The 25,277-nt window shown below is 41.3% G+C and overlaps 1 long non-coding RNA gene across 2 annotated transcripts in view; it reads right to left on the bottom strand.

Moving 5' to 3' along the window:
• Positions 1 to 13,730: 13,730 nt before the first annotated feature.
• LOC110082878 (uncharacterized) overlaps positions 13,731 to 25,277 on the bottom strand; it is a 36,907-nt gene continuing 25,360 nt past the window's right edge. The window contains exons 1-5 of one of the 2 annotated variants that reach the window (XR_013537756.1): positions 22,249 to 22,286; positions 18,198 to 18,264; positions 17,420 to 17,544; positions 16,224 to 16,299; positions 13,731 to 14,003 (exon numbers count right to left, since the gene is read on the bottom strand). This is a non-coding gene — a long non-coding RNA (uncharacterized LOC110082878). Of the gene's footprint in view, positions 14,004 to 16,223; positions 16,300 to 17,419; positions 17,545 to 18,197; positions 18,265 to 22,248; positions 22,287 to 25,277 lie in introns of those variants that run through there. The other variant, XR_012088225.2, reaches the window with a different exon arrangement.

Raw genomic sequence — 25,277 nt, 5'->3', positions numbered from 1 at the left:
GGTGTTATATTTTAATTTATTATGGATTGCCCTATTTTTTCAAGGTAGCTTTTAATGGATCTTTAGGGCTTTTAAATTGAGTCCCTATTGCCTGCTTTGCCCCTGCCTGTTTGAGTCATTGAAGAAGAGTCCCTTCAGGCTTTTGGATAAGTGCCAGACAGAATCTGATTGGGAAAAATCCTAAATGAAATAACCCAAAAGAGCCAGTACCTTTCATGTTCAATAAAAAAGAGCAGTACTTAAGAAACACTGACTAACCCCAAATGGATGAAATCAGAACGTTGTCCCTATGCATATTCTTATAGACATGGAGGCATACACAAAGATATCATTTTGTTAAAAATGCAGTTTCATCTTGGTAATAGCAATGTAATTAAAAGCAGTTTGGCATGCATTGACTTTTGAAGAAGTAATTTTGGCATTGCCCCATCCTGCTATTGACAGCATTCCTCCGCTCGCCATTGGCTTCTCTCCTCAATAGTATACAATTCATAGAAACAAAAACCTGGTGGAGTCAGAGATTGTTCACATCAACCCTTCCGTGGCAAGACTGATACGATGACGTTACACTGCAATTTGGTTCCTTTATCACACTCTGTCGCAGTATATCCTGATAAAATATAGTATTTCTCAAGCAATATTGCGGTGAGGCTCCAAATCGTTCTCACAAAACGTTTTGTGCTATGCTTCTCACAAAATTTATCCCAGATTCACAAAGGTGCTATTTGACATCTAAGAGCCTCTCACCCCCGCTCCACTGTATACTTTATGTAAGTTCTTAGTACTGCCTTTGGGCTCTGGAGGACCCCAAAAGAGATGAGAAACTAATTACAGGTGACAGTAATTAGCCTGTCATCTCTAATATCTCTCTCCAAGGGGTAACTTACCATTGTGGAATTCTGCAATGTGAGCAATCATAAGAATTTAAGAGGAGCCCTGCAGTATTAGACCAAAAGCTTATCTAGTCCAGCAGCTTCTTTCCCTTGGTGACTAATTAAATGCCTATGGGAAGCCAACAAGCTGGACAGATGAGCAGAAAGATAGAGAAAGGAGGGAGAGAAGGCATAAATACAGCAATCTCCTGTTTTGTCTAGAAGAAGGAGGTCCTAGAATGGGCAACTATCATCCTCCAGATGTATCTGAACTGTAACTCTCATAAACCTTCACCATTGGCTTAATTAGCTTGAGCTTGAAGGAATGGTTGTTGAAAAACATCTGGAGGGCCAAAGTTGCCCACTCCTTCCCACGAGTATGAGTTGCAGGCTGAACTGGAACTAAGGGTGAGAGGCAGCAGATTAAAGAGGAATATTAGGCACATGTACCATATTTTAAATGGCCTTATCTGAGCCAATGTTGAACTAGTTGGTTACGCCTGCCAAATCAAGCACTGAACCATTATTGGCTTGAATTGAGACCACAAAGTCCTCCACAACCTGACTGATTGGACTCTCCATCTTTGGCAACCTATTGATTAATCTGCTCTATTTCTATTTCATATCTTCTGTGAGCCTCGTGGTGCAGTGGTTAAACTGCAGTACTGCAGCCAAAACTCTGCTCACGACCCAGGTTCAATCCCAGGTAGCCAGCCTGAGGTTCACTCAGCTTTCCATCCTTCTGAGGTCATTAAAGGGAATACCAAGCTTGCAGTGGGGGGGGGTGACAATGTATAGCCCATATAACTCAATTGTAAACTGCCCAGAGAGTATTTTAAGCACTATGGGGTGGTGTATAAGCATCACACTTAGTTTTGCTTTGCTTTGCTTTTTGAGCTCACCAAAACTCTGTGAAATAGGTCAGACTGAAGAAAGTGATGGGCCAATGGCTGCCCAGTGAACTTCATGGCCAACCCAGATTTGAACAAAGTAGCCAACACTTTTAAACCATGGCACCACAGAATAATGGCCAGTCACATTTGCCAACCATCAGGAAAGTTGATAACCCAAGGCTGCTCCAGCGGTTAGCTCTTCAACCTCTTTTAACCCTCAATATCCAATACTAACCATATTTTCACCTTGAATATTCTTGGCCTATTTTCCCATATTGTAATGCAATGCTTTTTTTTAAAACTGACTTAGGTTTTCCCCTAAAGCTCAAGTATTAGTGTGAGCGAAGGGTTCAAAACAAGAAGTACAACTAGTATGTTCAGAATATCCACAATTGTAGCTGTTTGGCTCACAGTTGTAAACTTCTTAAATTCAAGAGGAGAATTCAAGGGGAGAACGTCTCGCCTTTGTATGGTCGTATTGTCTTCCTATTAGAGATCCTAAATAAATAGCTCTTTAACACCTTTGAGAGTGTGGTTTGAAATCAGAGTCATTTTGTGATGAAAAGGAATTGAATCGAATATCAGTGTTTTGTGGTGTGTGTGTGTGTGTGTGTGTGTGTGTGTGTGTGTGTGTGTGTGTGTGTGTGTGTGTGTGTGTGTGTGTGTGTGTGTGTGTGTGTGTGTGTGTGTGTGTGTGTGTGTGTGTGTGTGTGTGTGTGTTCTCCACCATCAAGCCAGAACCAACTTACAGCTACTCCAATAGGGTTTTCAAGGTGAGTGATATATTTAAGGGCTGGTTTCCAGGATTTGAACCCTCTTCTCCAGAGTCCTAATCCATCATTCTATCAACTACATTGGGAATCTATCATTGTGTAGAGTTTCATTATGTGGCTACTTTTGTTTTTTCTGCACATAGTCACTGGATTCCCCCCCCCAACAGCCTTTTTTCCTGACAAAGGAAGCCAGCATTTTTATTCAGTGATGTAAAAGTCATTTAAAATAAGAATGAGATTAATTTTTATACATAGTCATTCCATGAAATGGCACACTTAATATTCTGCCAGAGGCTAAAGCATATTTGGGCTTCTTTCCTACTTTAATGTAAAGTATATTCTGCTGAGCATTAACCCCTAAACAGTATTGCCCAGGGATATGTTAATAATAGGTTTCCTCGTGTAGCTTGCAGGAATATTAAAGATCAACAATTCCTCCAGAAGAAAAGCTTTCAATGCAAATTACCTGTAAACTGGTAGAACAATACTACAGGTCTGCTAATTTATTTATTTTGAAAATATTGGTAGAGTACGACCACTAAGATGAAACATTTCATTTCAAGAACATCTTTGGGGACAATGGTAAATTATAGTCTGCTCACGAACAGGCAGAAAGCAGTACAGAATACAATATATGATCAACCCTGACAACCACAGAACTTATTTAAACAGGGCAATAAATTTGCCTAAAAGGTGAAAATGGGGGAGGGGAGAGAACAGAATATTTCGTATTAATAAGTTCCAGCCAGATGGTTTGAAATATGTGAAAAACTTCAGTTCAATTTACTATGGAAAGGATTTAAAATCTTGTCATCTCTGCAGCTCATACTCCATGTAAGTAACAAGACAGGACAAGAAATTGTACAGAATAAATATATAATCTGTAAATGTAATCAGTCAATTCAAAATAGTCCATTTTATTGTAATGCAGCTTTCCACAACCCAATGCCCTCTGGATATTTTTTGATTACATTCTTCATAACTGCTGGATAGCTCAGTGGGTTAGGCATCTGCCTCTAGAGCCAGAGTTTGAGAGTTCAATTCCCCCACTGTGCTTCCTTGATAGGTGTTGGACTCAATGATCCATAAGGTCCTTTCCAGCTCTGCACTTCCAAGACAAAGATTGAGAACATAAGAATAGGCTTTAATGGATAGGACTAATGAGAGTTATAGTTCAAGAATCTGGAGGAGATTTGTTTTGGGAAAGCTATTGTGCCAACAAGCTGAACTAGGGATGAAGCTATGCTGATGAAGTACCCAGCTATGCTTGATTCTCAGTAACTGGAAGCACCAAGGGCAGATTTAGCCTCTATTCCAGTAGTAAACCTAACTAAATAGGTGTGATTTTCTCACATACCAGCTAAAGGTAGCCATTTGCCATGCTGTCGTGATAAAGGCAAAAGCTTTCCTGTGCCCCGGTGCATTAACAAACGGGGTGTCCATGTATTATTGGAGAGAGTATGGAGAATTAGTGCAGGGAAAGTGCCCCAGAGGGAGACCACAGCTGCGATACAAGGAGATCTGCAAGCAGGATCTGAAGGCCTTAGGAATGGACCTCAACAGATGGAAAACCTTGACATCTGAGCATTCAGCCAGGAGGCAGGTGGGTGCATCGTAGCCTCTCCCAATTTGAAGAGACACTTGTTCAGCAGGCCGAGGCAAAGAGGCAGTCCCGAAACCAGCAAAATCAGGGAGCTGGACAGGAGACAGATTGTATTTGTTTTCAATGTGGAAGGGATTGCCACTGTCGAATTGGATCTTCTCAGCCACACTAGACGCTGTTCCAAGACCTCTATTCAGAGCATGTTACCATAGTCTCGAGACTGAGGGATGCCTACACAAAATTGGAGAGAGTCCTCTGTTTGAAGAGCTATCCAGTTCAAGTCAGATTCAAAGACGGAGACTTAAATCCAATTGCTTATCTCAGCAGACTCAAATCAGTTGGTAAACTCTGCCTCAAAACCTATCTATCTATATATCTATCTTATCTATAGCTACATCTATATCTACATCTATATCTATCTATACATCTTTCTATCTCATTTAATCTACTCTATTATTATTTATTATTATTTATTTAATTTATATCCCGCCTATCTAGTCGTGGTGGACTACTCTAGGCGGCTATCAATTAGCTGGGGCTATCAATTTGTTTCCAGTTATAGAACTGTATGGGGGATGATCTTGAGACCTTAACATTGCCCATCATATTGCCTATTTATATTGATTCTGGAAAATGTAGTACAGAAAGGATCTTTTTTCAACCTCAGAATGTCTCCTGATCCTGTTATCCTTCCACCAGCTTTTAAATCCATAGCTTTCTTTCCTTTCATCCCGTATGGAACCTTAATTTGAAATTCATGTAGAAAAGACATTTTATTGGATCATGCTTTTTTCAAATCAAAATCTTTACACAATCGAACAGGATAAATTCATACTGTGGATCATGACAAGTGAAAGCCTGAAACGCTGAAATTGGTGCAGCAATTTCCTGACTAAGATGAAATCCTGCAGGAAAAAATATGTCTATTTATGTCTTGGTATAGCACCAGGAGATCTGGAAATTGCTGATTAGTTTTAATGTCATATTTACATTTCTTTTCATTTTTTAAAACTGTTACCTTTCTTCCCTGCTTAGGATAAGGGCAATGTTTTTTAAAAAGGAAATTTTAAACATAGGGTTTTTTTTTAAAAAAAATCCTATACTTTAAGAACATAAGAGCCCTGTTGGATCAGGCCAAGGGCCCATCTAGTCCAGCTTCCTGGATCTCACTGTGGCCCCACCAGATGCCTCTGGGAGCACAGGAGACAACTAGAGACCTGCCTCCTGATACCCCTCCCCTGCATCTGGCATTTTGAAGTACCTTCCTTTTAAGCCTGGAAATTATACATCCCCATCATGGCTTGTAACATGCAATGGACTTTTTCTCCAGAAATCCTGTTTTAAAGGCATCTAGGACAGATGCCATCACCCCATCTGGTGGCAAGGCGTTCCACAGACTAACAACACACTTGGTAAAGAAATATTTTCTTTTATCTCTTCTCACTCTTCCAACACTCCGTTTGAGTGTATGTCCCCTGATTGTGGTATTGTGTGAGAGGGAAAAGAGTTTCCCTCTATACACTTTATCCATCCGCTACATAATTTTATACGTCTCTATCATGTCCCCCTTCCGGCAGGCACCTTTTCTCTAGACTTTTGAGGTTGAAGGCTACATTGTATATTTTCAACATTTCTGAGGGCCGAAGGAATGCATCCATGGCCAGCTGCCCCCCTGCATGGACGCCCGCCCTCACAGATGCCTGCCCACCTGCACACCTGCCTGCACGCGCCCCCCCACAGACCCTACATGGACGGACACCCATCTCTAGGTATGAAAGAGCCCTTTTCATGTCCAGGAAAAGAACAAGTTTATCATGTTGGAAGATAGTTTGGTGTTGGTAGTTCAGGGTCATTAACAATAATCATTTACTGTCAACTCAATTCTAACTTGTTGCACTTTACAAAAAAAAAAACACCCTATTCCTGCTGGAAAAAAACAGTTTGATTAATTCATACCAACAAAAGAATTTGTATGGATCCATCAAGCTCCCTGCATTTTTTAATCTCTCCTGAGGAGTGTGATGGCTGGGGGGCATCATGATGAGGACCTGCATTTTCAAATTTTGCACTACATTGCCTCTAATTATTGGTCCCTCTAGTCTCATGAGTTCTACACTAACTGGAAGTGACTCTTCAGAATCTCAAAGAGGTGCCCCTCCCTAGCTTGTCAAATTTAAGAGTAGAAGCCACATTCATACGAACGATGAAGGTGCTAATCTAAGCCCAATTTACATTTCCCAAGGTAATATGGGAGCTGAAGCACAATTATTCTCAGAGGTGTCATACTTCTCTGAATGTTGTGATTCTTCTGGAATGGAGAATGGCATGTATGAGAAGTCAACTTGTCACCTAGGCCAAATGCGCTTGCAAACGAGTTGCGTACACCAGGAGGAACTGTGTACAGGAATATGCCCAAACGTTTAGGAACAAATGTGTATTTGCATTTGAAATGCTCACATTTTCCCATACTGTCTTCAAAAATATTCACAAACGGTGCAGAGATCGGATGAATTTTTGTTGGGAAAATACAAATGTTAGAAGTTGAAACAGATATCTCCACCTCCAGCCAGGAAATCTGAGAACCAGAATCTGTAAACCTCAACAACCACAGACTCTACCATAGACTCAGCTTCTTCCCACCTTTTACAAAGGGCGCTGGCAGGTTGTCCTTGGTTGGGCTTTGCAAATTACAGATTATAAAGGTCTTTCACAGCTGAAACATTTCTTTTTGCCCTTTTAGGGCAGGAGATTCTTCAGGCTTTCACTTCCATTCCTAAAGTTTTCTTGAACTTAAGACGGTATCATATTATCCAGCTTATCTTGAAGCAAGGCAGTGCGGTCTCTGGAGGCCCAGAGCTTCACAAGGGAATTTGCAGGCATTAAAATAAAATAAAAGCGGAGGAGAATAAGGGGGGGGGGGGGAGAAACCAAAGGCATCTTTGCGTTTTACACAAGGACTGCTTAAGATTTCCTAAGGAAATCTTTACTGTACAACTTTGTTGATGCTACCTGATGGGAAGATAGAAGAGATCTGAGGGATTAGGAGAGACAAATGCTGAAAATATCAAGGCCAAGGAAAAAAATGATGCGAGGTCCAATTCTAGACATGAATGGCCTATTAAGGGATCAGCATATGGAACAGGGAAATCTCTGGGATCAGAAAAATAAACAGAACAGATGGTTTTCAGCTTTGAAGGTAAAGGTCATCTTTGTGCCATCCCATCTCTACAGAGAAAGCTTTCGAAATTACAAACGCAAAACCTTTTTGCAGGAGTGAGGACCATTAAAACACCAACAACGGCCAAGGAAACATTTGCTGGAAGGAGTTACACTTTATAGTGGTGCCTTGCATTACGACGTTAATTCGTTCCAGCGAAATCGCTGTAGAACGAAAACGTCGTTATGCAAAAATAAAAAGACAATTGAAACGCATTAATACCTGTTTAATGCTTTCCAATGGGCTAAAAACTCACCGTCCAGTAAAAATCCTCCATAGGGTGGCCATTTTCGGTGGCTGTCTTGCGAGGAATCTGTCCCAGAAAACAGCGGGGAGCCATTTTATTTACCTGGTGGCCATTTTGAAACTGCCAATCAGCTGTAGGAAAATCGTTGTTTTGCGAAGAATCAATTCCCGAAGCAGGGAACCGATCATCGCAAAGCGAAAAAAGCCTATTCAGACAATCGTTTTGCGATCGCAAAAGCGATTGCAAAAACATTGTCGTAATGCGGTTTTGCCGTAATGCGGGGCAATCGTAAAGCGGGGCATGACTGTACAAGCACATTGTTTGGTTTAGGCAACCAAGACTGTATTCTTGATTCAGTTTCTAACTACCGAAGCTGAAACCTTATCCTCTCATAAGACTATTGAAATACTCTATTGTTGAAAGTCATGTACTGTATGTGTTTTGAATTGAGTGGGGGGGGGGATATCATGCACATCAATCACCAGAAGAAAAGATAACTCAAATATATCATTCAGGGAACGTACAATAAATTGCTTTCTTCTAATTAGAAATTTCCATAAAGCTAGAGTAAGCTTTTCAAGGAAGAGTCTCCTAAGTTCTTTACCAGGCCTTTGGCACTCAGTGGGAGCTGGATGTATTTCTGCTGAGTTAGACCATAAAGGGGCCAGCTACTGATGGCACAGAATACAACTGCCTTCTTTATTAAATTTCACAAGCACAAAGACATTTTAAACTTTTGTTAAATGTATTAGAAAAAAAGATCAGCCCAACAGCAAGGAAACACAAGTCTAGATAGGTATGAGGAAGCTTGCTTTGAATGGTTTTGGAAGTAAACCATTCCTGGGGGTGGGGTGGGGGGAAGAAAAAATAGATTATTTCTGTAAATATGTAAGCCCTCCTTAAATCTCAAAGGACCTTCCCCACAAGCCCCATCCTGCCACAAACTCAATCCTGGAAAAGTGAGGGGGTTTCTGAACTCCCAGGGATTCTGGGCGGTGTCAAACAAATTAAAGGAATGTGTTGCAAAATCCCAAGGCGAGGAATCTGCTCTGCCAGCATGGCTCACAGAACCCCAGCAAACTGATAGCATGTAAGGGACATGTCTTTGTCATGAACTAAAAGACATCCACCTACCCAGGCAGTAGACCAGGATGGCCTGTGTGGCACGAAGAGGGCAAAGGCTGCCAGTAGGATCCTGTCCAATGGCTCTGCTGAACAGACTTTGACAACAATAGCACCCAACCCCCTTGCTGTATAGAAAGGTTTCGCACACAAGACCCAGCCTCCAGCTCCTGATTCCAAAGGCCCAGGTTAGGCTGACCTCAGACCTTGACCAACAGACTTTATTGAGCACATATTGGGTAGCGAATATAATGGGGTGCCTTCCTTCAGGCTTGTGGGGGGCTCCATCTCTCAAGCAATAATAGCCCTTCTAGCCATAACCCCCCCAAAGGATCTGGGAATCCCTCAGCCTGAATGAAGAAGAATATTGCAGCACAGAGTACTCCTTCTTTGCTAGAGGGGTGGACCAGAGGGAAACCTGTTCTCTGCTTGTCCAAGGTCCCTGCCCCTTTATCCAGCTGGCCAATAGAGAGCTGGCAGGAAGGGGCATGACTCCAGCAGGGCTCACAACACCCCTAGCATACCCTAGACATGGGATATTCATAGTTGTATCCCTGGGGATACTGATATGGGCACCATAAGTATCTGGGGAGTCCAGCCTTCCCTCCCCCTAAACCAACCGGTCCACTCATGGGTCACTATGCAGCACACTGAGCCAGCATTGTTCTGGTCACACAAATTCCGGAAGCAGCCCAACCAGCACTTCCCTGCCTCCCTGCGCAGCTGACCTCTCTGGCAAGGTGGCAGGATGACAAGTCTCCTCACTCAGCTGTTGAGTGGTCAGCTGCATGAGGAGGCAGGGAAGTGCCAGCCAGGCTATTCCCACAGTGATGAGAACGACACTGTGGAGTGACGCATGTAAACTGGCTGGTTCAGGGGGTGGGGAGGGCTGGACTTCCCAGGCACCTGTGGTGCCAATGTTTGTATTCTTATCCCCAGGGTAATCAAACTAATCAAATACAAATATCCCATGTCTACTCCTTCCACATAATATGTACATAGCCAATGATAATTTCAGAGAAACCCATGGACATACAGTCACAGATTCCTTGATTTGACTTTCCCATGTACACTCAGTTCAATTTTGATCTCAACAAAACTTGAACAAAGTGTGTATTAAATATCCACAATGTCATATTCATAGCTTTAAAAAATTGTTCTAACAGATTCTACAGAATTCTTGCACCTCAACTGCAGAGCACATGGTTTGATCCTAAAAGATCCCAGGTTAGATCGACCAGGCAATGGGAGGGAATTCTGCCTGAAAATTGGAAAGCTGATGGCAGTCACTGGGAGGAATCAGTTGTGATTTTATCATGCTCCTGGCTAACATATGGAGAAATGATGTGCTTCTAGATATTTCACTCTCATGACATACACTTAAGAAGGCAGGTTGTTTCACAGCCTTTTTGAAACATGTAGCTGTCAATCACATAATGTTACCAGGCAGCAGTGGGCATTTTGTGACCAAACAGGACAGTGATGGGTTATGCCCCTTCATTCTAGTGCCAATCAATTTCCCATTCAACGTTTGTATGAACGTACCTAGGGGTCAGTGGTATTAATTTCAATTGCTGCATTGCTTTGTACTGTCGGGAAAAAGCTAGATCTGCTTCTCTTTAGGGGAAAGATGTTGCTTGCAATGGAGCAAGAGTGTGGCTGAAAGTTAGGAATTTTCCTCAGTCCTGTTTCTCAACATCAGCTGGTCTGAGAAGCCTTGAAGTTAATGGGCGCTATGCCAGTTGACTAAACAGCAGGCTACTAACAATGGAACTTGGGCAGCATCTGGGGGAGCAGAAGTCTTTGCTGGTTAACTGTTCGCTGAGAAGGCCATCAAGCTCAGTCCCATTCCCACATATTTGAGGGTTCTTCCCTCTTGTAAAAGGTAAAGGTTCCCCTTGACAATTTTTGTCCAGTCATGTTCGACTCTAGGGGGCGGTGCTCATCCCCGTTTCCAAGCCATAGAGCCAGCGTTTGTCCGAAGACAATCTTCCGTGGTCACATGGCCAGTGCGACTTAGACACGGAACGCCGTGGTCCCTATTTATCTACTCGCATTTGCATGCTTTCGAACTGCTAGGTTGGCGGGAGCTGGGACAAGCGACGGGCACTCACTCCGTCGCATGGATTCAATCTTACGACTGCTTGGTCTTCTGACCCTGCAGCACAGGCTTCTGCAGTTTAGCCCACAGCGCCACCACGTCCCCTCTTGTAAAATTGCATAATACTGTGGGATGTGAGTGGATGCCAGGGCCAAGTGGGTTCTTTTACCGACCTAACCTTCAACCGCTTGGAATAGCAGGTGGCAGGGAGCCAAATAACTTGCTGCACCCAGATGGTTCTGGTGTTTGCACCATACACATTCTTAGAGCCTTGGAAACGTGCTCTTTCCACCACCACCCCACTACAAGTCCCAGTATCCCTGAGCCAACATAGTCCCTGCCAGTGCTGGGTGTGATTTCTTGATGTTGTAGTCCAAAAATGACTCTCCCAAGCTCGGCACGTTCTACAAAAGCAGGGAATCACACAGTGAGAAAGCTTTGCTCCCATAAAGCGTGAACGAGGTTTTGTTCAGCCACCGGGTAGGGGTAGGAGGAATTTGTTTCAATGCTTCTTTCAGATCAACTGGGAGAAATGGGTGTCCTGAAGAAAATGGTTGCAGACTTTGGAATGTTCCACATGTTTTATTGCCTCAGCTAGTGGCTGGCAAGTTCTAATTCTGAGCAGCCAGTTCTAAGCCGTAGGTTTAGAGGAACAGCATTTACATGAAGGAGATGCAATTACTGCTACGGATAAAATTATATTGGCTCTCCAAATTGTGCTACAGAGAGAAATCTTTCAGCGGAGTGGGGAAATGTGTTCAGATCCCATTCACGCACTGGTGTAAATAAGGAACACCACTTCCCATTTCACACTGATACAGATCAACGGATTATAAAAAAGTTGGTCCAGAGCTTCACAGCACGCATCCCCCAAAGTGCAAGCCTGGCTTGGGAACTACCCCTTTCAATGCCTGATAAAACCCTGAAAGATACAAATTAATAATACATTTTAAACAGAATTACCCAGAGTGGATTTGACTGAGTGATTTAAATCAACATTTTACTTTAAATATTGGATTTTTTGACGATTTAACTGAAAATTTGTCTTTTTTTTAATATTTAAATCATGACATAAATCAGAACCAGTTGGGCTCAATTTCAGATAGAAACAAGTACGCTTTTCAACTCCATATAAATGCTTGTAGAGACAAAGACATTCAAAGAATCATTGTTGCCTGTTGTGGTTTGAATAGAAAAGAGCCACCACCACCACCATTTTCTTCATCTAATAAAAGTAGTTACAATACCTGAAGGCCCTTAAATGATAGAGAGTGCACACCTTCCACTTTTATTGACAAAACTGCAGTACAGTGTATTACAAACGCTCTATTGCTAATCAGCATAAATGATGCCAATATAGGGATACTTCGTTGAGGAACGAGCTGGAGCTATACAAATATTTCTTGATAATAAGGCAAAACTGGCTGTATTCTGAGAATATAAACCTATTGTTGATTTATTTTAATTTTACCTTTTTTTGCAAAAAGTGCTGTTTTCAAAAATTGAGGCCCTAGAGCCATAGGTTACAATGACTATCAGAGTTAATCCCCCTGGTGTCCGCTCTACTTTGATAGTCCAATCCTATATTATTATTATTATTATTATTATTATTATTATTATTATTATTATTATTATTATTATTATTATTATTATTATTATTATTATTATTATTATTATTATTATCATTATCATTATCATTATTATCATTATCATTATTATCATTATTATTATTAATCGCATTTATACCCCGCCTATCTAGTCATTTCGACCACTCTAGGCGGCTTACTATATGCATTTAACATGTTAGAGATCAACAGGTTGGATCCAGACTAAGCTAGTCATACGTTTTTCCCATTGAACAATTAAGACTTAATTTAGATATAAATATCTTTTCACATTGATTTTTAGGAGACCCAACTGCAACTGACAGTTGAGATTTAGACTAGTTACTTCTTAGGGTTAGCAGTGGCTTTTGAACTCTACTCCTAATAGTCGCATTCAGAATTGAAGAAACTCATTCCAAATATTGCCAGTGGATGCTTTTCCACTTGGGCATCCACTGCCAATACTCTGTGATAGCTCCATGTCTAGAACAAAGAGCCTTATATAGGTAATCGTATCAATCAGTATTGCATATATTGAATGTCATTGGCTCTCAAAAAAATTCAGAAGGGAGAATTTCCAAATTGGATGATACTGGAAGACCTCATTAGGATACAAATCGAGGAATTTACAGAAGCAGTATTGGCTTGTTGGTTTCCATTCTCAGATGCTCAGATACATTCTTTATTGACGTTTATAACAGTACATTGCTAATACTTACAGTTCTTTTTTCAAATAGAGAGGGAAGAAATATTTCCATGTGAATAGTACATGTGGTCTTCCATAGGGTGGCATCACCAAGATTTGAACTGCAGTTAACATCATCCTCAGCCATAGCCCATGATCTGGGATCATCGTCATCATCACCTTTGAACTACAGAGCTGGAAGGGACTCTATGAATCATTTAGACCAGCCTCTCTCAAGGAGACACAGTGGGGAATTGAACTCCCAACATCAGGTTCCGCAGATAATAGAGAGTAGTACAGGGCCCATGAGCCAGAAGAGTTGAGTTAAATATAGTGATGGAAATTGTCACTGTGATTGATTAGATTTTCAAACATGTTTTAACCTGGTTAATTGCTTGAATATTATCTAGACATTGAGCTATTTAAGAATTTTGTTGTTCGTGCACTAATCTTGGCTTAAATACAGTGGTGCCTTGCAAGATGAATTTAATTGGTTCCGCAGTTAATGTTGTCTTGCAAAAAATTCGTCTTGCAAAACACGTTTTCCCATAGGAATGCATTGAAATCTAATTAATGCATTCCTATGGCCAAAAAAAGTCAGAACAAAGTCAAATTTGGTTTACAAAGGGTTTATTAAGTGCTCTTAAAGCCATACATATTGTGCAGATGATTTCAAAAATTTCAATTAAAACACTTTAACTTTTTAAACATCATAGAAAAACATTTAAAAATCAGCAAACATGAGGCAGGAACAAAAAATGGAAAACATTCTTCTTGTGAAGCATGGCCATAGGAACATTTGTCTTGCGAGTCATCAACCCCATTGCCAAAACCATTTGTCTTGCGAGTTTTTTGTTCTGCGAGGCATTTGTCTTGCGAGGCACCACTGTAGAAACAAACAAATGGATCAAGAAGGGGAAAAATCCAAAGTGCTCATGTAGACACGCTGAGGACATAAACACCACAAGTCTTGAATCATAAAATTCCAGAGTTGGACCTAATAATAACAGCCTTCTGGAACTGATCTTAATGTCTGCTTCTCTTTACATAACCATTTTGGGCATTGTGATGACTCAGTGGAAGTACTGCTGAATCATAATGAGAAAGCCGGTCGCATTGTTTTCTTCTGAATATGATAATAATATCCAGAGGATGTTAGGCCCTTGTGCTCTATGATCAAGCTATTAGTTTAAAATTGTTCCATTGTCCTGTGTTTAGAATCTAGCCATCAAGTCAGTCCCTCTCTCGTAATCTGTTTGATTTCATTAAAACATTTTTTTCAGAGCAAGTGTAGTACAATGAACAGAGTATCAGACTCAAGTTAAAATGTTTTTTTTTGGGGGGGGGTTCCCATGGGTTAACTTTTAGCCAGACTCATTTTCTCAATCAATCTACCTTACAAGATTGTTCTGAGAATATAGTGGATGAACCCTATATACATCCCTACCCTGAATTCCTTGGAAGAAGATAGAAATGTGAAAAGAATTCATCATGAGATGGTTCAGATTTCAACAAAGCCATGCATAGGTTTTGGATGCAGCTTAGAAATGTATGGTGGCTCTTCTTATAGATATTTAGAATTCTGTGTGTGATCCTCAGACTACGTGAAGATGATGCTGAAGGTAGAAGCATCATCATAAGCTGCATATGTCAAATCTTGGAGGATATGGGGCACGGGAGGGATCTATGGGCCCAGGCAGATTCCAGAGAGAAGTTTGTTGGGCTGTGATATATTTGGTGGTATAGTATCCTTTCTGCCCACCAGATGTCTTGCACTAAAACTCCCATCATCCCCTACATGTTCATTAGCAATGTTATTGTTGTTATTCAAATGTGTTTTTACTACTGCTTTTGCTTAGTAGATTACATTTACAGCATTTAATTCTTTTTAAAATATTGCAATAATGTATTATTTTAGCTTCTAACAGCTTTTAATACTGTAAGCTGCCTTGGATCCTTTTTTAGGAAAAAGCAGCATATAAATAAATAAATACTATGCTGTAGCATACTAAACTTTCTGGTCTGCTTTTCTTATTCTTTCTGCTTCTCTCTCCTCTTCCTCTTCTTGTTCTTCTTATACCAGAAGATGTCATCTGTTTTGACTTCAGGTACAGCTATTCTACACACTGATGTTGTGTTGCAACCTAACAAATCTCAAAGCTTCTACAGCCAGTATGTTATCTTCCCTCCTCTTTTTCTCATTTATTTTACATTGAATGATAAGCTATATTTTTCATTTTTTCATATATAACCCAAGTTCTTCTTTTTTGCCTTTTTGAGACTTTCCTCTCTCTTTTGCATTTGCCTTAGTACTTCTTCATCGGTCATTCTCTTGATTCAATAAATTCTTAGTGTCCTAAAATAAATCCACATTTTAGATGCATCTTTTCTATCATTGCCTACGTTAACGTTCATGATTCCATATTACACAGTAGCACCAATACACAGGAGTGTCTTATGCACATTGTCAAAGCTGGTGCAAAATGCTGATGTACATGACATTTTTCATCTTATGGAAGTTGCTCTGGGCTACTGCCTCTAGTCTATGGCTACAATTTCACTGTTCAACTATATAAACTACTTATATTTGTCAATGTGCTCCACGTTATCTTTAACTGCATTTCATTGGCTGCTTGTTTTTGCTAACTATCATGAACTTCATGCTGATTCAATCAAATACAGCCTGGGGGTCTCTCTGAACTGATCTGGGATGATATTCAGATTTCTAAATATATGGAACTCTCCTTCATATAAATGTGATATCCAAATTACTATCTGATTCGGTGTGCCAAATGGCAGAGAGGCAGCTGTTCAGGTTGTGGAGTGAGCCACTTCCAAAATCAATCAATCAATCAATCAATCAATCAATCAACCAACCAACCAACCAACCAACCAACCAACCAACCAACCAACCAACCAACCAACCAACCAACCAACCAACCAACCAACCAACCAACCAACCAACCAACCAGTCAGTCAGTCAGTCAGTCTGTCTGTCTGTCTGTCTGTCTGTCTCTCTGCCTGCCTGCCTGCCTGCCTGCCTGCCTGCCTGTCTGTCTGTCTATCTATCTATCCATCCATCTATCTACTTACTTACCTACTTAACCTATTTCTGTTCTCTGTCCATCTTTAAATATTCAAAATTGCTGCTGGTGGCAAGCTCATCCAAGGTGCAGCCATTTCTGGTAATTAAATAATCAGGGTTAGCATCATTTCAATAAAAACACAATAAATATCACCATTCTGGGGAAGCCAGTGGCTAAATGACCTATAAAGCTGCCTACTTAATCAATTGTTCAATGATAGAGTTATGGTCACCCTGTAGGCTACTGCTCTTCTCCCTTATGATAGTTCTTTATCTCAAATCAGATTTGGATCAGACAGCTCTGCAGATGAAGTACATCCTCAGGAAGAAGATTGCTACCAATAACCATCCAAGTAGACATTATTCTATTCTGAAAAAGATCACATGGCCACCCTATTGGGGATACCTACATGACTGAATGTCACGGATTGATTGTTAACCTTGCCATGGCTTGGAGTTTTCAGGGGATACCTAAGAAGGCAGTCTTTGTCAAGATGGCATTATGGGATAACACAGGGTGCCCCCACTGATATTCCCAAATAGGCTTTAATACAGCCTTTGACATGGATCAAACTACTTTGCTTCCATTTAGTCACCTGTGAAATACCTAATAATATTTTCCCTGATGTATTCTGTCCTCCATATCACAAGTGCCTGCAGAACATTCTTTTTCACACACTCTTATTAAGTTTAGGATCCATTTAATGATATGTCAAACTATTCCAAAAAGATTTCAGAACGCCAGGCAGCCTGAGTTTATGTTCCACGTACAAGAGCAGCCAGCTGGGAGAAGCTCCCCCGCTTGACTTGATCTCATATCCTCAAGTACAATCCCCTTTGATTTTGTCAGCGTGTGTGGCAAAACATGGCTCAAGAATGCAGGGAGAATTGCTCCCTTTTCCCATTCTCAAGAATGAAGAGTGCTTTGTCATAATTTGACATTTCTGGTTGCGATTTTTGATCTGCAAACAAGCCCCTTTAGTTCACAAACTAGCCTTTGAAAAACAGGCTTTGGGAGATTTTCCTTTCTTTTGTTTTTGTTCTTCAGATATTCGATTCAGCTAACACACTTAACACACTTAAAATTTTGTTCCCTGACTCAGGAGCAGCTGCAAAAGTTCTTCCATTTCTCACATCTAACCCACGCTGGCTCACAACTGCAGCTGAATTCCTGGCATGTCCAGGAGCAGAGAAGAATCGAGGAGAACAAGACGTGCCTTAGTAGGGATCTCTGGTTACAAGGCAGGTGGAAAATGGAATCCCCTCCTCCTGAAATGCAGAACAGCCATTAATTCTCAGAGATCAGGGATGGCTCACATTTGTGCTTTCACTCTTAATTTCCCTGTAAAAAACAAAAGCATTTTTGAATGAAAAAGAGAGAAAATATCTGCAAGTCATGTCAGCATCCCCTCTTTCCTCTTCTGACTAAACTGTTAACAAGCACAAGGCGTTCCACCCCAATTCCCAGTTCTTCTAAGCAGCATGAAACTACAATATATATAACAGCTCTGTCCTTGAACTGTTCTCCAGCAAAATGACTTGTTTGGGAAAGAAATGTCTGCATCTTGAGAAATATTATGGAAATCAATCAGTGCCAGTGGAGTAGGGCAAAGGGAAACGTCTTCATTACATCTGTAAAAATAATAATAACAGCTTTGGAGGATCAGGCACAGCTTGTGTCTCGTTTCCCTAAAACAGTCTGGTAGAGGAACTATGAGAAGACTGTCTCTCTTCCCCGCAACCACTTTTACGGTAAATATCCCATGATATGAATTCATAAGGAAAACAAAAATACATTTAAAAAAAAAAAACCAAAGGAATAATCACATACCCACAACAGAGTCATGAACATTAAGCAGATCCATAACTATACCAAGCAGTATAAAATAATTTAAAACTAGTGAAGCCATAAAGCCATTCAAAGGCAATTTAAATGAATGCACACCAAAATCACAACATGTGGGAAACTATCAGAAGTACTTTTCCACTGCTTACCTGAAGGCCTGTACAGATGAGGCCAGCCCACCTCATCCAGGAAAGAATTTCACCGTCACGGAAGTACCTGTGAAAAAGGGCCGAAAGCCTGGACCAGCTGTTATGGCTGAACGCAGTCATTCAATTTTACTAGAAAGAGTTGTGTTTTTAAAATATGTATTTATTTAACAATTTAAAATATTTATACAGTGATCCCCTCTGATAGTAAAAAATAAAAATAAAATGGCAATTCCGCCATTTATATATTTATATATACTTTTCCTCAAAAGTCAAGACCCACAGAGTTTAATCAAATTCCCACCCAAGTAAATAGAGGCGGAATTGCCATTTTATTTTTATTTTTTACTATCAGAGGGGATCACTGCTTAGCAAGAAAAGCAGAGTCAAGAAGACTTCTCTCAGTTTTGAACATGCATTAAGGGTCTTTAAATTAGCTGTCATTAAAATAACAGTTAATATGAGAACACAGGCAAAAAGACTAGCAACAGTGCATTGTTCGGACCTAGCCCCTCCCTGATTTGTAAAAAAAAAAAAAATCCTGCACGTAAAGGACGATTAGATTATGAGAGTGAAGCCTATTACTTTCCTCAGTCTTGTGGATACAAGGCACAGCTCAAAAAAGAATAAAATGTTTTTACAGGCTCATATTCCCTACAGAATAAAAGTTGTTTTTCACTGCAAAGGAATATTTACTGCTGGAAGTAGCTCTGAACATTGGGGAGGCGGGGAAAGGAATTTTGTTGGTATGAGCTTTTCCGAGATTTTTTTTTTCTCTCAGCAGAGGCTGGTTACAGGTGTGGTAGTTGTGGATTTTCTGTACCAGCGGCACAGTTGGTTTGGAGCAGAATTAGGTAAACATGGCACCCAGGCCATATTTTCCATACCGGTAGCCCCCACCCTTGCCAGATGGGGCAGCAGGGGCGGTAACTTCCCTCCATCCCGGAACTTTACTCAGCCAACAAGGCCCAAAGGATCATTCTTCTTTTCAAGCAGAAGCCATGTCCAGTGGTCTCAGAGCTAAATGCACCCACACCTACACCTTGGAGGTCTGTACCCATTCACCTAAAATATTTTTGTTTTAAAAAATGTTCTTTTTAAAATGGGAAATTCCCCCCTCAGCTCTCTCTGATGGCTAGGTCTTCTCTTAAAAAAAAGATTCTGGGTGGTGTGGGTCGGGTGAGGATGCGAGGGACACAAAACATGGCAAAAGTGTTTTCCATACCTCCTAGGATGCACTTAGGAACTTCTGGATTTTTTAAAATTGGGGCGGGGGGTTCTATGGGGGGGTGGGCTTCCTCAGGGGTTCTGAGGGACAGCATTCAGAGCCCTGGGGGATTGCCTGTGATTTGCCCTCTGCCCATCCCAATTTTAAAATAAAACCACTGTGGTCATAGCCAAAGTGGCTGTGGACATTTAAATTAGACTGATTGGTCAGAGGAGTGCACCAAGAGCCTTTTAATCGGTTAGGCTGTCAATGAGAAGCCTGTTTCCTGGGCACGTCTGAACAACCAGCGTGAAGAGAGTGGACTCTGGCAGTCCTGAGGCTGGAAAAGGAACAAATGTGATGCTCAAAGCCAAGACATAGCTGCCACATCTACGTGCATGCATGTTCATGAAGAGACATCTTGCTTACTGCTGTCCTAGATTCCACACACACACCCCAGGATGCAAAGTTCTCCTATAAGCCCTGCATGAAATGCGGAGTCTTTGGAAACTGAACATGGGTGTTCATAGCATGGCTGGAGCCACATGGGCAAAGTTAGTTATGCACAAGAGCAAAGGAGCATCGCATAGTGGGATCTAGGTATACAGTATGTGCACCAAACTGGTTGTGTTCTTCACAGATGCTGAATGCTTCTAGCAATCATCATATGGTTCTAAATGTATAGATGGGGAGAGTTGGATCAGCATTCAGAAAGCAATGCCAAGATCTGTGGCTTGGAAACCCCACAAGGGGATTCCAGGCTCCTACGAATACAACGCCTTTGGGAGCATTAATTCTATTTTGGATTATATGGCAAAAGTGAAATGCCAGGGTTTATTTGTCGTGCCAGATTTAAAATAGCCTGAAACTACTCAAAGACAGAGTCTCAATTCTCTGGACACCCTCGAGGTTGCTATCTGGACTACAAAGAGAAAACAGCTCCAGCTGCACATAGCTCTAATTAATTTTCAAGAATTTATTAAGAGCCTTGACATTTATATTCCCTAATGAAATCTATCAGATACAGAAAAGTTTGCTTTCATCCCCTTTCTACCCTCTAATGTCAAATCATTGTCCTCACCCTATATATTTATTTAAGAGGAAGATTTCCAAGAACGCTTGTGAACATTCTTTTTGTACTTTGTCAACTGAGACTTATATTTGCATTCCTTGACTTCTGCCAGCTGTTTTAGAGTTGCCTCTGTGGAGGAAAACATCTTGTCTCCATAACTGCAAACAACGACACAACAGAGCAGGCATCTTATTCAGATATCAAGCTGCAGGTCGCCAGAGGCGACCACAGTGTTCAAGAAAGACATTTTACCCACTGCCTATTAGGAAATACATTTTATTACTTGTATGGTGTGATGTGGAATTTCTATCAGTGCTGCAATTCAATCAGTGCCCAACAGTTGGTACAGCTGTCACAGTTTTTCCCATTTCTTACAGGAAATCAGTTAGCCACTGAGCTAACTTCAAATAGACATTTCACAAAACAATTGTGTCTGGCTACATCTAACACCGAGAAGCAGGTGTCTACAAGTTCTGCTGTCGAGTGGTAAATGGGGTGTTTCATTCATCCCCAAATGCCCCTTACTCACTTCTGGAGGCAGCATCCCCACATGTTTTTTTACTATTGTTATTTTGTGGTTACATGTAATTCTGAAGCACCTCTTGCAGGGGTGAACAACCTCTTGCAGCAGCCTTCAGAAGTTTTGGACTACAAATGTCATAATCCTTGATTATTGCCCATGCTGGTTAGGACTGATAGAAAGGAGTCCAATATTTTGGAGAGCCACAGGTTCCTGAGCCCTGAGCTACGGATTAGAACTTCAAAATACAGTATTATATTTTTGAATTGCATCTTCCCAAACTCACCAAAGGAATGTTTCCAAAATCTGCTTTACAGACTCTAGTCTTGACACCAAGGCATGGTTACATAAAGCCAAAGTTCTGGGCAGGCTGTCAACCCTGACTAGTTCCTTTATCATGTTCTTTTCCCTGGGCCAAGTTCCACATAAGGTACTGGGGAGGGGGGGGGTGAGAGTCCTTTCCATATATCCTCTATTAACAGTTAGCTGCCCAGAATTGTGGCTTGCTCAACCACTTTGATCCAACTGGTAACTTCTCACATTAGGTTTCATTTCAAGTAGGTTTCCGTCAAGACTGTGTATGTGTGTACATGCATGTGTGTGCATGTGTACATGTGTGTGCGCGTGCACGCACACATGCACGCACACACACATACATGCATTACCTATGTTTAAGCGTCTGGACATTGAGCTTTCATGGATTAATACCTGGCAAAATCAACAGTAAGTTCTTTCAATAAGGTGTCTATTTTTATGGGCAAAGCTATGATGAATTTTCTCCTAGTCATCCCTTTTCAAATCCAGTTCCCATGAGAATCCCTGCTGTTAAGGCGAATCATTTTGAAAGCAACAGTCCTGGGAGGAGAGATGCTTTTCTCTGGCAGCAAATGCATCAAGTAATCTCCCCAGCTAGAAATATCCCACTTCCTCCGGATGGGTTAAATACCTAGGCTGTAGCCTCCATATCATGTACTGGGCAACACCACATCTTGTTTTGTATTGTTATGTGCAACTGAAGCATACAACAAGATTCTTGTATATTGTATATTTGAGTTATAGGGATGTGTGTTTTGCATATTTATATATCATTTTCCAATCAAGTTTGGCTTCCTAAAGCAAAGCAAAAAACAAAGTGTGCTGCTTATATACTGCACCGCCCCATAGCGCTTCAAGCACTCTCTGGGAGGTTTGAAAGGTAATTATGCAGGCTACAGATTGCTCCCCACCCCGCGAGCTGGGTCCTCATTTTACTGACCTTGGAAGGATAGAAGGCTGAGTCAACCTTGAGCCGGCTACCTGGGATTGAACCCTGGGCTGTGAGATAGACATTATAGTCAGCAGATATCTCAGCTGAAAGGCACAATCAGTGAACAAGGATGGAAGCAAAATAGTAAAGAGCCACTGGCATATGAGATACTGGAGACCAGGCACCAGTTTGCTTACTCTACCAATAGAAAGTCAGATCTGTAACAAACAATGCTTCTAAAAATCAGTGGTTGAAATCCTGTTGCTGTAACTTATGTTGCATAAGGTTGATGACATTAGCAGTGGTAGTGATTGTTCAGAAACTAAACATTTCTGATCCACTCTCCCAAATTTCCCAACATTCCCATGTAATCACTTTTATTGTTGAGAAGCTGTAATGGGCCCTGGAACAGATTGTATTAATTTCCAATTCTGGGGTAATTAAAGGCTTCCTCCTTCTGTCCCATGGCTCCCATGGCTTCCCAGAGATGAAAGGCATTCCATGGGAGGCTTGGGACCTTCAGAACTCTTACAATACTAATGTGCTGTCAAATTGATTTTAAATTATGGTGATCCTCTCCACGTTTTCTAAGTTTAAGTACTTAGGAGTGGTTCACCAGTCTCTCCTGGTGGTGCTCTGAGATTGTGGAACTTTGCCCACAGTTACAAAGGCCACACACACTCCAGAGTGTCCCAACTCAACTCGTATGTCATATAGGAGATGCAGTGGAGATTAAAAATGCTGACTCTTGGTTCTACAGCTAGATCCTTCCATTCACTGAGCTGAGCAAGCTATGCCAGCTTTATATCCTTTATACAGATAGCGCATTATCATTCTGCTAAGTAGAATGTGGCATTTAAGAAAAAAGAGCCCAAATGAAAGCATTCACAATAAACAGGAGATCCAGCACATATGCCCACCTCACCCATCACCGCATTACCATCATAAACAGTTTGATAACAACTGTTGAGTCTATCTTGATAACAACTGTTGAGTCTATCTTGTGCAGTGGGGAACTAACACACATGAGAAATTATGGGTGGAGCCCTTTCTCACTTTCCCTTGAAGAGGGGGAGAAAAAAGTGAAAAGAAGAAGAGAGAAGAAGGTGGTAGACAGGAAATGGGACAGTAGCCCCAACCCACTTTGGCTCCAGGTGCTATTCCCCCAGAGCAGTGGTCCCCAACCTTGGACCTCCAGATGTTCTTGGACTTCAACTCCCAGAAATCCTGGCCAGCAGAGGCGGTGGTGAAGCATTCTGGGAGTTCTAGTCCAAGCACATCTGGAGGCCCAAGGTTGGGGACCACTGCCCCAGAGTACTTCTTGTTAACAAGAAGGTTCCCCATGCAAAGACTGAAAATTACTGACTATGCAAGCTAGGGTACTCTGGGAGATGCAGTCCCACTCTCTCCAAAATAAGAATTTTCCACATCTCTGCCCTGATCCTATTGTAGTGGATTGTCCAAAAGCTTAGCTTCAAGTACTCCAGCAGCACTTAGAACTTCTGGAATCCCTAAAAATACATCTGTTTTGACACTGGACATTTCAAAAGAGTTCAAGAATTTGTGCTACATAAATATCATGTCTGTGAAATTGTCCACTGTGGCCGCAAGAAACATCGTCAGTGCCTTCAGCTTCGGGGATGACAAGTTCACTTGAGTGCCACCATAAAGAAATTACATGGTGTAGATTGGGTATAAAGCCCGCACGAATCCTCAACCACAGGTCTCAGCCTCTAGAGATTCTGTATATGAAACCACTCTGTACAGTAAGATTGGGTTAACAGCATAACAAAGTATGCTATTTTTAGAATGTGCCGCTCTTGAGTGGACAGCTTAAAGAGGAACCTACAAAAGTTACATGTTCTTTCTGGTAGTAATTACCTCCTACAAACGTTGACTCATTCCTGCAATTTGAATGTATACGGTTGATGTCCCAGAATCAGCCGTCTTATAAATAATTCTCTGAATCACAGACTGGAAGCCTTAAGCATTCAAATATTTCTGGCTGCTCTGGGAAGCAAGTTTCAGTTGGAAGTTTTTAACTTAAAAACAAAATTCCTAAGTAATAAATGTTGATATTTAAGGTAGGCAAAGGCAGATAAAAGGCAAAGCTGTGCTGAGAGATATGTATAAGCATTCTGCCCTTTCCTTTGTCTTGTGCATATAGTTCTGTAAACACCAGCCAGCCTTGCAGCCTTGGATGGAAAGAGGGCGGGCTTGGAATTATTTGGTTTTCTGGGTATATCTGACTGGGGAGGGGGACTGTAGCTCAGTGGTACATCACAGGGAAGATCTCAGCTTTGGCTCCACGCATCTTCTCCTAATGAGCTAGGCAGAGCCTGGAAAAGGTACTTTTTAAAGGCTACAACTGTCACAAGTCTCCCAACCAGCAGGATATTTAGCATTCTGGATGCTGTGGTTCAAAAACATACATGTTCCAAGTTCTTGTATTGCTGTAGTGGAGACACAGCTCACAACGTTGAAGCTCCAGGACTGTTTTCCCCACCTCCCGCTTTAAAAAAAAATAGCAACAGATTAGCTGCCATTCATTTATCTCTCCTCCAGACTTCTTGTTCATTCTAGCAGCTGGGGAGAAATGGGCTTTCCCAACAACATATGGTTGCATGCTCTCCCTGTTATTATACAGAGTATTTTCAAGTGGCTTGCTCTTAAATGGGAAATTAAGACCCATTAGTTTTGAAAAAGGTCTGCTCTTGATGGAAAGGATAACAGCTAAAAATGGTCTGTTAATATGGTCAACTTTACACACCCTTTTTGGTATGGCCTTGACACAGCTAAATAGGGTCACTGTTCCATTCAGTGTGAACCCTCAGTGCCCTCTTATCCAAGAGGAAGTTTTGCATTTCACTTTTATTTTTTCTAAGTGAAGCTGCACATACACACCGCTCAAAGATGCTTTATAAAGGAATCATATCCACACGGCTTTCCAATAAAATTAGAACGCTTGCAGTAAGTATAGGGTCTTTGCTCTAATTTCCCATACAAACGAAGTGATGTTCAAGATGCAGTGACAAGGA

Source organism: Pogona vitticeps, chromosome 6 (assembly GCF_051106095.1).
Source record: "Pogona vitticeps strain Pit_001003342236 chromosome 6, PviZW2.1, whole genome shotgun sequence".
Taxonomy (NCBI): Eukaryota; Metazoa; Chordata; class Lepidosauria; order Squamata; family Agamidae; genus Pogona; species Pogona vitticeps.
This window is presented reverse-complemented; position numbering and strand designations above follow the sequence as displayed.